The 12,330-nt window shown below is 45.7% G+C and overlaps 1 protein-coding gene across 1 annotated transcript in view; it reads left to right on the top strand.

Moving 5' to 3' along the window:
* ZNF48 (zinc finger protein 48) overlaps nt 1-12,330 on the top strand; it is a 240,731-nt gene that overhangs the window by 95,765 nt on the left and 132,636 nt on the right. The gene's annotated exons all lie outside the window — the stretch shown is intronic.

Raw genomic sequence — 12,330 nt, 5'->3', positions numbered from 1 at the left:
GGAAAGAGAAGCAAAACTAAAGGCAAGTAGCCCAGCGTCTAGGAATCGGACCCCAAACCAAGGAACCAGACCCAAAACCAGGCCTGGGCCTGCCTGACCTAAACCTGGTAGTTAAAATTCGACACCTGACCTAGCAACTGATGTTATCTATAGATTATAGAGAGACATTGTAAAACTTCCGGGTCTGTCCTGTTGCACTCTGACCACTGGTGCATGAAGCCCCTGTCATGCACCCCCTGCTTGCTCAATTGATCACGACCCTCATGCAGACCCCCTTAGAGTTGTGAGCCCTTAAAAGGGACAGGAATTGCTCACTCGGGGAGCTCGACTCTTGAGACAGGAGTCCTGCCGATATTCGTGACCGAATAAACCTCTTCCTTCTTTAACTCGATGTCTGAGGAGTTTTGTCTGTGGCTTGTCCTGCTACATTTCTTGGTTCCCTGATCGGGAAGCGAGGTGATTGGCGATGGTTAAGGCAGCTCCTTAGGCAGCTTAAGCCTGCCCTGTGGAACATCTCTGTGGGGGACTCTGACCAGCCGGAGCGACACGGATCCTGAGAGCGCTCCCGGGTAGGCATTTGCCCCAGCGGGACGCCTCGCCAGAGCAGTGTGTGGCAGGTTCCCATGGAGGATCAACACAGTGGCTGAACACCGGGAAGGAATGGGCGCTAGGAGTCTAGATATCTAAAACTTGGTAAGACTAGTCTTTGTAACTTGCCCACTCCGTTTGAGTGGAAGCGTGGCCTGATCACCCACGGCATGCCTTTATTGACACTTTGGTTTTGGTTTTGGTTTTGGTTTTGACTTGGTTTGAATTGCTTGACAGGACCGGTCTTAGGAACTTGCCCACTCCATTTGAGTGGAAGTGTGGCCTGATCACCCACGTTGTGCCTGTACCGGCACTTTGGTTTTTGTTTTTGACTTGACTTGGATTGCTTGATACTTTGGTTTTGGTTTTGACCTGGCTTAGATTTCTGGATACTCTTATTTTAGTTTTGATTTTTGTTTGGTGTAAACTGTAAACGTATGCATGTGCCCTTTTCACCCGTTCTTTGTTTTGTGCTGTGCATGTGATGTGAGCATGGTGTTTTGTCTCGAAAAAGCATGGGTCAGTCACAAATAAGCCCACCCTCCTAGGAACTATGTTGAAAAATTTCAAAAAAGGATTTAAGGGAGACTATGGAGTACTATGACACCAGGAAAACTTAAAACTTTGTATAAGATAGACTGGCCAGCATTAGAGATAGGTTGGCCATTAAAAGGAAGCCTAGACAGGTCCCTTGTTTCAAAGGTATGGCACAAGGTAACCTGTGGTTGAGAGAACAGCAACATAAGCGGCTGGCAAAGGCAAGGAAAGACCAGCAGAGAGAGAGAAAGAAAAGAGACAGAGAGGAAAAGAGGCAAAGAGAGAGAAAGAAACAGAGAGGAAGAGAAAAAGAGAGAGTCAAGGAGAGAGAGAGAGAGAAAGAAAGAGAGGCAGAGAGAGAGAGGAAGAGAGTCAAAAGGAAAGTCAGAGAGGGAGACAAAGTCAGAGACAAAAAAAGAGAGATACACAAGGAGTTAAAAAAAAAAAAAGGCCATCTATACCAATTCTAAGTTAATTTGGACAAAACAAGGTCTTATTAATAGCAAAGGATAATTAAAATCACAAGCTTGTAAGGTTTTCAACAAAAGTAAAGTTTGGTAAAAGTTAACAGTGTAACATGTATTATAGTAACTTCTATTCTTGTGGCCTTAGACAGTCGAGTCCACAGACAAAAAAAAAAAAAAAGATTCACTTGAGAAAAGAATGGTTATCATCTTCGAAAAAAAGGGGGAAAAAAGGGGGAGGTGGGATTTATATAAAAAGAGTGTTATATGGTAAATTCTTGTCCTGAAATAAATAAATTAACTGATTGTTTAAAGAAAGAAATGTTTGTAGTAAGTCAGAAAGTTAAGGCATGTCGAAAAATTGCCTGTAAAAGTCATGAAAGAAAAAAAAGTTATAAAAAAAAAGTGTGTTAAAAAATAATTTATGCAAGAAATGTTGTATAATTTAAAAGTAATTAGGCCTCCTAAATGTAAACTATTGAAGAGACAGTTTATGTGCAAGGTGTATAAGGAAAGTAAAGTATACCTTTGATAAAAGGATTATAAGGAGGCATAAGAATGTGGATTTTTACCTACATTAAAATGTTAAAAATATGTATATTTTGTTTTAAAAGTTTAAGCAAGTTTTAAAAACATTAATTGCGTGTAAATTCTGTGTGTAAACATATTAGCTAAAGTTAAAAAGATATATCCAGTTTTTCTGTGAACTGGACATTAAAGTCAAAACGCAACAGGTTTTTCTTAAAGCACCAACCTGCTCTTTAACAAAAATTATAAAAGGTTAAAAAGAGTCTATAAAATCTTACCTTATGGTCAAACATTAAAAATTAGATAAATATGTCTACAAGGTTTTATTAAAATTAAGTTTAACATTAATAACACACTAATATAAAGGTAAAATTTAGCTTGTCTAGTATAAAGATCATACAAAAAGCATTGTTAAATGTAAAATGGTATTTGGCTTTCTCTGGTTTAAAAACTAATAAAAATAGGTGCTAAAGGAAACATTCATTTTACTAGAAGATCATAAAAGTTAAAAACTTAAAACAAACTTTGGCAATTAAGACAGCATACCAAGATGCAAATGCCTGGTTGAAATGGATCAAATATTCCACCCGCACGTTAAACAAAAGCAGTTGTTATGCTTGTGCACATGGCAGCCAGAGGCCCTGATTGTCCCCCTTTCCACTAAGGTGGTCCTCCAGTCGACCAGGCGTGGGCTGCGTGGTAGCTCTTTTCCAGGATTCTACAGCCTGGAGTAATAAGTCATGCCAAGCTCTCTCTGCTATATCCCAAAGTCCGGCACCCTGTGGGTCAGACCCCAAGGGCCATCCAGAATTCATCTCCCAACATTAAGTTCACTTCATGTCTCTCACGACAGGGAGGAAACTTAGCATTCCTTGGAGACCTGAAGGGATGTGATGAGCTTAAGAATTTTCAAGAATTTATCAATCAGTCAGCCCTTGTTCATCCCCAAGTGGATGTGTGGTGGTATTGTGGTGGACCTTTACTGGGCACTCTGCCAAGTAACTGGAGTGGCACTTATACTTTAGTCCAATTGGCTATCCCTTTCACCCTGGCATTACATCTACAAGAGGGAGGAAAAATAAGACATCATAAAGTGAGAGAAGCCCCTTTTAGGTCTTTCAACTCTCATGTCCATTTAGAAGCAATTGGAGTCCCATGAAGAATACCAGATCAATTTAAAGTTTGAAATCAAATAGCTACAGGATTTAAGTCAATATTTTAGGAGGTAACAGTTAATAAAAATTTAAATCAGATAAGCTACATCTATTACAACCAACAGCAACAAGCTTTTCATGAGTTAAAAGAAAAACTCAGGTCTGCCCCAGTCCTGGGGCTACCTGACCTGACAAAACTTTTACACTCCGTGTGTCAAAAAAAAAAAAAAAAAAAAAGGCAGTTGGAGTTTTAACCCAGACTGTGGGGCCCTGGCTAAGGCCAGTGGCTTATCTCTCAAAACAACTAGACAGGGTTTCCAAAGGCTGGCCCCCCATATCTAAGGGCCCTGGCAGCAATGGCCCTGTTAGCACAAGAAGCAGATGAGCTAACTCTTAGGCAAAACCTAAACATAGGCTGGGCGCGGTGGCTCAAGCCTGTAATCCCAGCACTTTGGGAGGCCGAGACGGGCGGATCACGAGGTCAGGAGTTCGAGACCATCCTGGCTAACACGGTGAAACACCGTCTCTACTAAAAAATACAAAAAACTAGCCGGGCGAGGTGGCAGGTGCCTGTAGTCCCAGCTACTCGGGAGGCTGAGGCAGGAGAATGGCGTAAAAACCCGGGAGGCGGAGCTTGCAGTGAGCTGAGATCCGGTCACTGCACTCCAGCCTGGGCAACAGAGCGAGACTCCGTCTCAAAAAAAAAAAAAAAAAAAAAAAAACCTAAACATAAAGTCCCCCCATGCTGTGGCGACTTTAATAAATACCAAAGGACATCATTAGCTAATGAATGCTAGACTAACTAGATACCAAAGCTTGCTCTGTGAACATCCCCACATAACCATTGAAGTTTGCAACACCCTAAACCCTGTCACCTTACTTCTGGTATCAGAGAGCCCAGTTAAACATAACTGTGTAGAGGTATCAGGCTCAGTTTATTCTAGTAGGCCCAACCTCCTAGACCATCCCTAAACATCAGTAGACTAGGAGCTGTATGTGGATGGGAGCAGCTTCACCAACCCCTGCAAAGTGACTCTGAAAAAGACGACAAGCCCTGCTGCAGTCACACCCAGAAGCTGACTGGTCCACGCACGGCCGAAGCATGAAGAAACTCATCGCGGGATTCATTTTCCTTAAAACTTGGACTTGTACTGTAAGGACTTCAGCTGACCTTCCTCAGATTGAGGACTGTTCCCAGTATATACATCAAGTCACTGAGGTAGGACAAAAGATTGCTACAGTCCTATTATTTTATGGTCATTATAAGTGTACTGGGACTCTAAAAGAAACTTGTTTGTATAATGCTATTCTATCCAAGGTATGTAGCCCAGTCTCTAAATGTTATGTTTGTGGAGGAACTGTAATAGGAGATCAATGGCCATAAGAAGCCCAAGAATCAGTGCCTACAGACCCAGTTCCTGATGAATTCCCAGCCCTAAAGAATCACCCTGATCATTTCTAGGTTCTAAAAGTCTCAATTATTGGACAATATTGCATAGCTAGAAAAAGGAAAGAATTCACTCATTCTGTAGGATGACTTAGTTGCCTAGGACAAAAACTGTATAATGGTACCACAAAAACAGTTACATGGTGGAGTTCAAACCACACAGATAAAAATTCATCAGTAAATTTCCAAACTTGCAGACTGTTTAAGCACCCCCAGAATCCCACCGGCACTAGACGGCCCTCACTAGGCAATACTGGATATGTGGACATAGAACCTACACTAAGCTGCCTGATCAGTGGACAGGTAGTTGTGTTATTAGCACTATTAAACCATCTTTCTTCCTACTGCCCATAAAAACAAGCAAACTCCTGGGCTTCCCTGTCTATGATTCCTGCAAAATGAAAAGCATAGCTATAAAAAAATGGAAAAATAATGAATAGCCCCCTAAGAGAATCATACAATACTATAGGCCTGCTACTTAGGCACAAGATGGCTCATAGGGATACCAGACCCCCATTTACATGCTCAACTGAATCATATGGTTGCAAGCTGTTTTAGAAATCATCACTAATAAAACTGGTCAAGCCTTGACTGTTCTAGCCTGGCAAGAAACTCAGATGACGAATGCCATCTATCAAAATAGACTAGCTCTCGACTACTTGTTAGCAGCTGAAGGAAAGGTTTATGGAAAATTTAACCTTACTAAATGATGTCTACACATGATCAGGGCAAGTAGTTGAAGGCTTACTAGTTAGTAAGTTAAAGATATAACAAAACTGGCACATGTGCCCGCTACCTGTGGGCTTCTTCAAATGGTAAAAAGCTTCATCGCTACCTTAGTTCACCAAAATGCTTCAGCACAAGTGTACTATATGAATCACTACCAGTCTATTGCACAAGAAGACATAAGTAGTGAAAATAAGAGTGAGAACTCCCACTAATAAAAAGTGAGAGTCTCAAAGGGGGGAAATGAGGGAAGAGAAAGGTCCTCTCATTGTTTTATACTCAGAAAAGGAAAGAGAAGCAAAATTAAAGGCAGGTAGCCTGGTGCCTAGGAACCAGACCTGAAACCAAGGAACCAGACCCAAAACCAGGCCTGGGCCTGCCTGACCTAAGCCTGGTAGTTAAAACTCGACCCCTGACCTAGCAACTGATATTATCTATAGATTATAGAAAGACATTGTAAAATTTCCAGGTCTGTTCTGTTTCACTCTGACCACCGGTGCATGCAGCCCCTGTCATGTACCCCTGCTTGCTCAATTGATCATGACCCTCTCATGCGGACCCCCTTAAGAGTTGTGAGCTCTTAAAAGAGACAGGAATTGCTCACTCGGGGAGCTCAGCTCTTGAGACAGGAGTCCTGCCGAAGTTCCTGGCTGAATAAACCTCTTCCTTCTTTAACTCGGTGTCTGAGGAGTTTTGTCTGAGGCTTGTCCTGCTACAATACCAATAATCTAAAAATGTATTCACTATAATCCTCCACCTAAAAGACTGCCAAACTGCAACAAATTCCCTTTCTGGTTCACAGCTTATTAAGAAAACTAAATAGATCATGCAAAAAATAAAAATTAAATATTTAGGCCAGGCGCTGTGGCTCAAGCCTGTAATCCCAGCACTTTGGGAGGCCGAGACGGGTGGATCACGAGGTCAGGAGATCGAGACCATCCTGGCTAAATGTGAAACCCCGTCTCTACTAAAAAAATACAAAAAACTAGCCGGGCAAGGTGGCGGCGCCTGTAGTCCCAGCTACTCGGGAGGCTGAGGCAGGAGAATGGCGTGAACCTGGGAGGCGGAGCTTGCAGTGAGCTGAGATCGTGCCACTGCACTCCAGCCCAGGCGACAGAGCGAGACTCCGTCTCAAAAAAAAAAAATTAAATATTTTTTGATTCTTAGTGAGATTATAGTTAAGGGTTGCCCAGGCTTTTGTGATCTCTGCTCACTGCAACCTCTGCCTCCTGGGTTCAAGTGATTCTCCCTCAACCTCCTGGGTAGCACAGGGTCTCTCTATAATGCCTAGGTGGGTCTCAAACTCCTGGCCTCAGATAATCCTCCCTTTTGGGCCTCCCAAAGTGCCAGGATTATAAGTATGAGCCACCACCTCCAGCCTTTCTTTTTCTTTGTTTCTTTTTTGTTGCCTAGGCTGGAGTGCAGTGGCATGATCTCGGCTCACTGCAAGCTCCGCCTCCCGGGTTCACGCCATTCTCCTGCCCCAGCCTCCTGAGTAGCTGGGACTACAGGCGCCCGCCACCATGCCCGGCTAATTTTTTATATTTTTAGTAGAGACGGGGTTTCACTGTGTTAGCCAGGATGGTCTCGATCTCCCGACCTCATTATCAGCCCGCCTCGGCCTCCTAAAGTGCTGGAATTACAGGCTTGAGCCACTGCGCTTGGCCTTTTTTTTTTTTTTTTTTTTAACGCGGAAAGCATGATCTGTATCCAACCTTTAAGAAGTCATTGTTGTCTGACTGGTATTGTCTGAATACCTGCATATATTGATATATTATTCCAATAAAGAGGCTTGTTTATTCCTTTGGTTAAAAAGTATCCGGCCAGGCACGGTAGCTCACGCCTGTAACTCCAGTACTTTGGGAGGCTGTGGTGGGTGGGTCACCTGAGGTCAGGAGTTCAAGACCAGCCTGGCCAATATGGTGAAACCCCATCTCTACTAAAAATACAAAAATTAGTCAAGCGTAGTGGCTCACACCTGTAATCCCAACTATTTGGGAGGCTGAGGGAGAAGAATCTTTTGAACCCGGGAGGCAGAGGTTGCAGTGAGCCAATATCACACTATTGCACTCCAGCCACGGTGACAAGAGAGAGACTCTGTCTCAAAAAAAAAAAAAAAAGCATCCAAAAGCCTGCTACGGTGGCTCATCGCTGTAATCCCAGTTACTTGGAAGGCCAAGGCAAGAGGATCACTTAAGGAAAGGCGTTCAGGACCAGCCTGTGCAACATAGCAAGACCCCCATCGCTTAAAAAAAAAAAAAAAGGCCAGGCATGGTGGCTCACGCCTGTAATCCCAACACTTTGGGAGGCCAAGGCGGGTGGATCACAAGGTCAGGAGATCGAGACCATCCTGGCTAACAGGTGAAACCTCGTCTCTACTAAAAAATACAAAAAGTTAGCCGGGCGTGGTGGCAGGTGCCTGTAGTCCCAGCTTCTCTGGAGGCTGAGGCAGGAGAATGGCGTGAACCCAGGAACCAGAGCTTGCAGTGAGCCAAGATTGTGCCACTGCACTCCAGCCTGGGCGACAGAGCAAGACTCCGTCTCAAAAAAAAAAAAAAAAAAAAAAAAAATCCAAATATCTAGAATAATGCAACTTGTAGGATAGCTCCTTCTTGTTGCTAAGGCTCCTGAATCTTTTAGCTAAAGAACTAGGAGAGAGGAAAGAGGTTATCCAAGGACCCACTGAACTAGAGGTATGTATTATGATTTCTTTGCCCTTGATAATTTTCTGGGGGTGCTGTACTAGGGTCCCATGATCTGAAGCACAAGGCATACCTGAAATAAATAAAGCCTGCATTGTCTGGCCTAAATCTGATGTGTACAGTGATGGATGGAGATGTTATTCACAGCCACACAGGCGGATTTTCTTCAGTACTTCAGTCTTACAATGCTGAGCTACTTAGGGCCTCCGGAAGCAGGTCTTAAATGTTGCTGAGTAATTGGCAAAACAATCCATTACTCAGGGAGTCAGTGGAACAAAGTATAGAGGCGGTGAACATTTATATAATTTTACCCACCCGGTTGTCTTGAAGGGCTAGCCATAAATTAATGTATGTGTCCACAGCATAATGCCACAGCGGAATTTTTTTAAAGAGCCGACGTTGAATTGTTCGCAGATAGTTGGTTTGCTAAGAATGTCTTGGTGTTGTTTTTTTTGTTTGCTTGTTTTGGGTTTCTTGGGGGATAGAGTCTCACTCTGTCGCCCAGGCTGGAGTGCAGTGGCATGATCTCAGCTCACTGCAACCTCCGCCTTTGAGGTTCAGGTGATTCTTGTGCTGCAGCCTCCTGAGTAGCTGGGATTGCAGGCGCCCGCCACTAGGCCTGGCTAATTTTCATGGTTTTTTTTTTTTTTTTTTTTTTTTTGAGACGGAGTCTCGCTCTGTCACCCAGGCTGGAGTGTAGTGGGGCAATCTCGGCTCACTGCAAGCTCCGCCTCCCAGGTTCACGCCGGTCTCCTGCCTCAGCCTCCCGAGTAGCTGGGACTACACGCACCCGCCACCATGCCCGGCTAATTTTTTGTATTTTAGTAGAGACAGGGTTTCACCATGTTAGCCAGGATGGTCTCGAGTGCCTGACCTTGTGATCTGCCCACCTCGGCTTCCCAAAGTCCTGGGATTACAGGCGTGAGCCATCGTGCCTGGCCTGTTTTTGTTTTTTTGAGATAGAGTTTCGATCTTGTTGCCCAGGCTGGAGTGCAATGGTGTGATCTCGGCTCACTGCAACCTATGCCTCCCGGGTTCAAGCGATTCTCCTGCCTCAGCCTCCCAAGTAGCAGTAGCTGGTACTACAGGTGCATGCCACCATGCCCAGCTAAGTTTGTATTTTTAGTAGAGATGGGATTTCACCATGTTGGTCAGGCTGGCTTCGAACTTCTGACCTCAGGTGATCCACCTGCCTTGGCCTCCCAAAGTGCTGGGATTACAGGCGTGAGCCACCGTGCCTGGCCTTGCTGTTTTTAAATGCTTTTACCTTTCATGGCCTCAGCACACTAAAACTCATATCCACTGAGGCGACTCACTGTCAGTCTGGTTTGACCTCTTGCTATCTTTGACCTCTAGATTGAGTGCCCCAGCTCTGGGCTTCTGTAACATCGGATGGTGGGTGGGAGGAGGGGTGGGAAGAGGGATGAGTGGATGGAAGCACAAGGGGTGGACAGGATGGGTCAAGGGTGGACAGGATGGATGGGGGGTGGACAGGATGGTTGGGGATGGACAGGATGGATGGGTGTATTACCGAAACACCAGGGGTTCAGTCCAGGTCCCGTTGCTTACCACACAGAAAGCTGATTGTACCACCTGGGACAATGAGTATTGCCAGGAAAGAAGGCTTTATTCAGGTGACATCAGCCAAGGAGACAGGAGATTAAGTCTCAAATGCATCTCTCCAACAAACTCCAGTTGGGGGTTTATATAGGGGGGAGCAAACGTAGCTGCGTGCGGAAAAACAGGAATTAGAAGGGGGTAAAGAAAAGGAGTTTCAGTTCCTTGATGATATCTAGGAGGCCTGAAGGTCAGTTTCATGGGGAAGGAACTCAGATAAGGCAAATTTAAGTTTCAAGCTTTAGGACCAGGAAGGTCAATTTCTGTGTTTATCCAAAAAAAAAAAAAAAAAAATCTGTGGGACAATTTGGCCAGTTTCAGGTCAGGACAGCAGGTGGAAGGGGCGCGGGTGGGTGGGTGAGGAGGAGGACAGGCATCAGCTGAGCGGATGGATGGGGTTGGTGGGTAACCCAGACAGTATTACAGTATTTGGGAGGGGATGGGTGGCTGGCAGTGAATGTGAGTCGCTGGTGAATCTGGAGTACATGGGGCTTTGAAAAGTCACTGGGGTACCCTGGGCAGTTGGATGGGGGTCTGATGAGGGGATGAGGCTGGAAAAATGGGTGGAGGAAAAATTGCTGCCAATGCCTCCTCGCATTCGTTCTTAAGTAGATGCTATGCAGGGTATTCATAGCCTCTCTGGCTATTGTCTTTGGAATCCGGAAAGGGAGCTGGAATTAGAGAGGAACGGAGGGTCGCGTGGTTGCAGTGCCCTCTGGTGGCCATGAAGGAGTTGACAATTGGTGTCTGCATATTTTCCTTAAGTATTTTTTCATTGTCTATTCTTCCCAGCTCCCACCCCAACCCCAACATACAGACTCCCCGAGGAGAGAGATTTTTATCCGTTTACTCGTTGTATGTCCATTGTCTAGAATAGTACCTGGCACATAGTAGATGCTCAGTTAAATATTGAATGAGTGAATGACACAATTCAAACTGCTCCACCACTTTGTATATTTTTTTTATTTACTTTTTTTGTTTGAGACAGGGCCTCTGTCACTCAGTCTGGAGTGCAGTGGTGCAATCACAGCTCACTGCAGCCTCAACTGCCCAGGCTTAAGCGATCCTCCCACCTCAGCCTCCTGAGTAGCTGGGACTATAGGTGTGCACCACCACAGCTGGATAATTTTTTAAAAAATAGAAACGGAGTCTCACTGTGTTGCCCAGGCTGGTCTTGAACTCCTGGGCTCAAGTGATCCTCCTGCCTCAGCCTCCCAAAGTGCTGGGATTACAGGTGTGAGCCACCGTGCCTGGCCTCCACCACTTTATTGATAAGTGACTCTAAGCAGCTCTCTTAAATTCATAAAGCCTCAGTTTCCTCTTGGGTAAGTGGAGAGGCTAACGCCCACCCCCACGAGCATTAACTGAGGGAAGAGGACCTGCACACCTTGGATGAAGGTGCTCCCTGCTAGTTCCCATCTCATGCAGTAGCCAGCATTGCTGGCACATCACGTACTCAAAACAGCACATCATTTTCATTAAAGAAACTGGTAGGATGGGCACATTTGCCGCTGGGTGTGGGGCATCCTGGGGAAAATGATCCCAGCTTGGTCCTAGGCTGACCAGGCAAAGAGGAAGTGTAGCCAGATGGACAAGGGACTGGGAGGTGATGTATGAGAGTCCTCATGTGCCATGCACGCCCCATTTCCCCACTCCCTTAGTCACACCCAACTCTTCCAACTGTCTTGAGCCATCGGACTCCCCTTGCCTTCTGAGGCTCTGAAGATGCTATATCACTTCTCTCCAAACCCCATGGCCATGACCCACGCTCAAGTCCTCTTCCACAGCTCCTCCTGGCCTCCCTGCAGCCTCTCTAGCCCCCTCAAATGCATCCTTCTGCAACAGACTGGATTGAAGCTGCAAATAAGCTTATCTGATTTTCCAGTTTGATTTCCAGCTCACTCCTGGGACAGAGTCCAAATCCTCTGACCTACCATTTTGTGGTCTGGACCCAGCCCATCTCCTAGTCACCTCCTGATCACAGCCTCAAATCTTACAGTAGACAATCTGAGCCGTTTCCTACCTCTGGGCCTCTGCCCATGCGTCTCCCCTGCCTGGAAATCCATTTCCCTGCAAGGAGGGCGTGTGTTGCCCTCGAGTGCCCAAGATCCATTCCTTCTTCCCCCAGTAATGGAGTGCCCTCCCCAGCTCTCAGATCCGGAGGTTCCTGGAAGGCTAACCCATTTCTGGGTTCAGGGGGAGCTTAAGACTCAGCCAGGCAGGTTCCTTTTGCTTTTTTAATGGAATGCTGTGGTTGCAACGAGCATTTTCCAGTTGGCCACAGCTCACGCCCACTTTGTTTTATTCCAGTTCTACCCATTTATTTTATCCAAAAGGGTCCTGGAGGCACTGAGTTCGCAGCTCCTGGGACCCACTCCTCAATTCTGCTCTATCAGGCCCCAATGCCTGCCTGGATCCCACGTTTTCCCTTCCGGTTCCCAGATCACCCCTGGGCTCAACTTTCCTCCCTTGATGCCCAGTGGTGCCCCTGGTCCCATGGGGCTTCAGTTTCCCCAGTTCAGGCATGAGAAGCTGGGGTTCACCTGAGCGTGTCCATGTTTCCCCAG

The sequence above is a fragment of the Macaca thibetana genome, chromosome 20 (assembly GCF_024542745.1).
Source record: "Macaca thibetana thibetana isolate TM-01 chromosome 20, ASM2454274v1, whole genome shotgun sequence".
NCBI lineage: Eukaryota > Metazoa > Chordata > Mammalia > Primates > Cercopithecidae > Macaca > Macaca thibetana.
The sequence above is the reverse complement of the archived record's forward strand: the minus strand, read 5'-3'. Positions and strand labels throughout refer to the sequence as shown.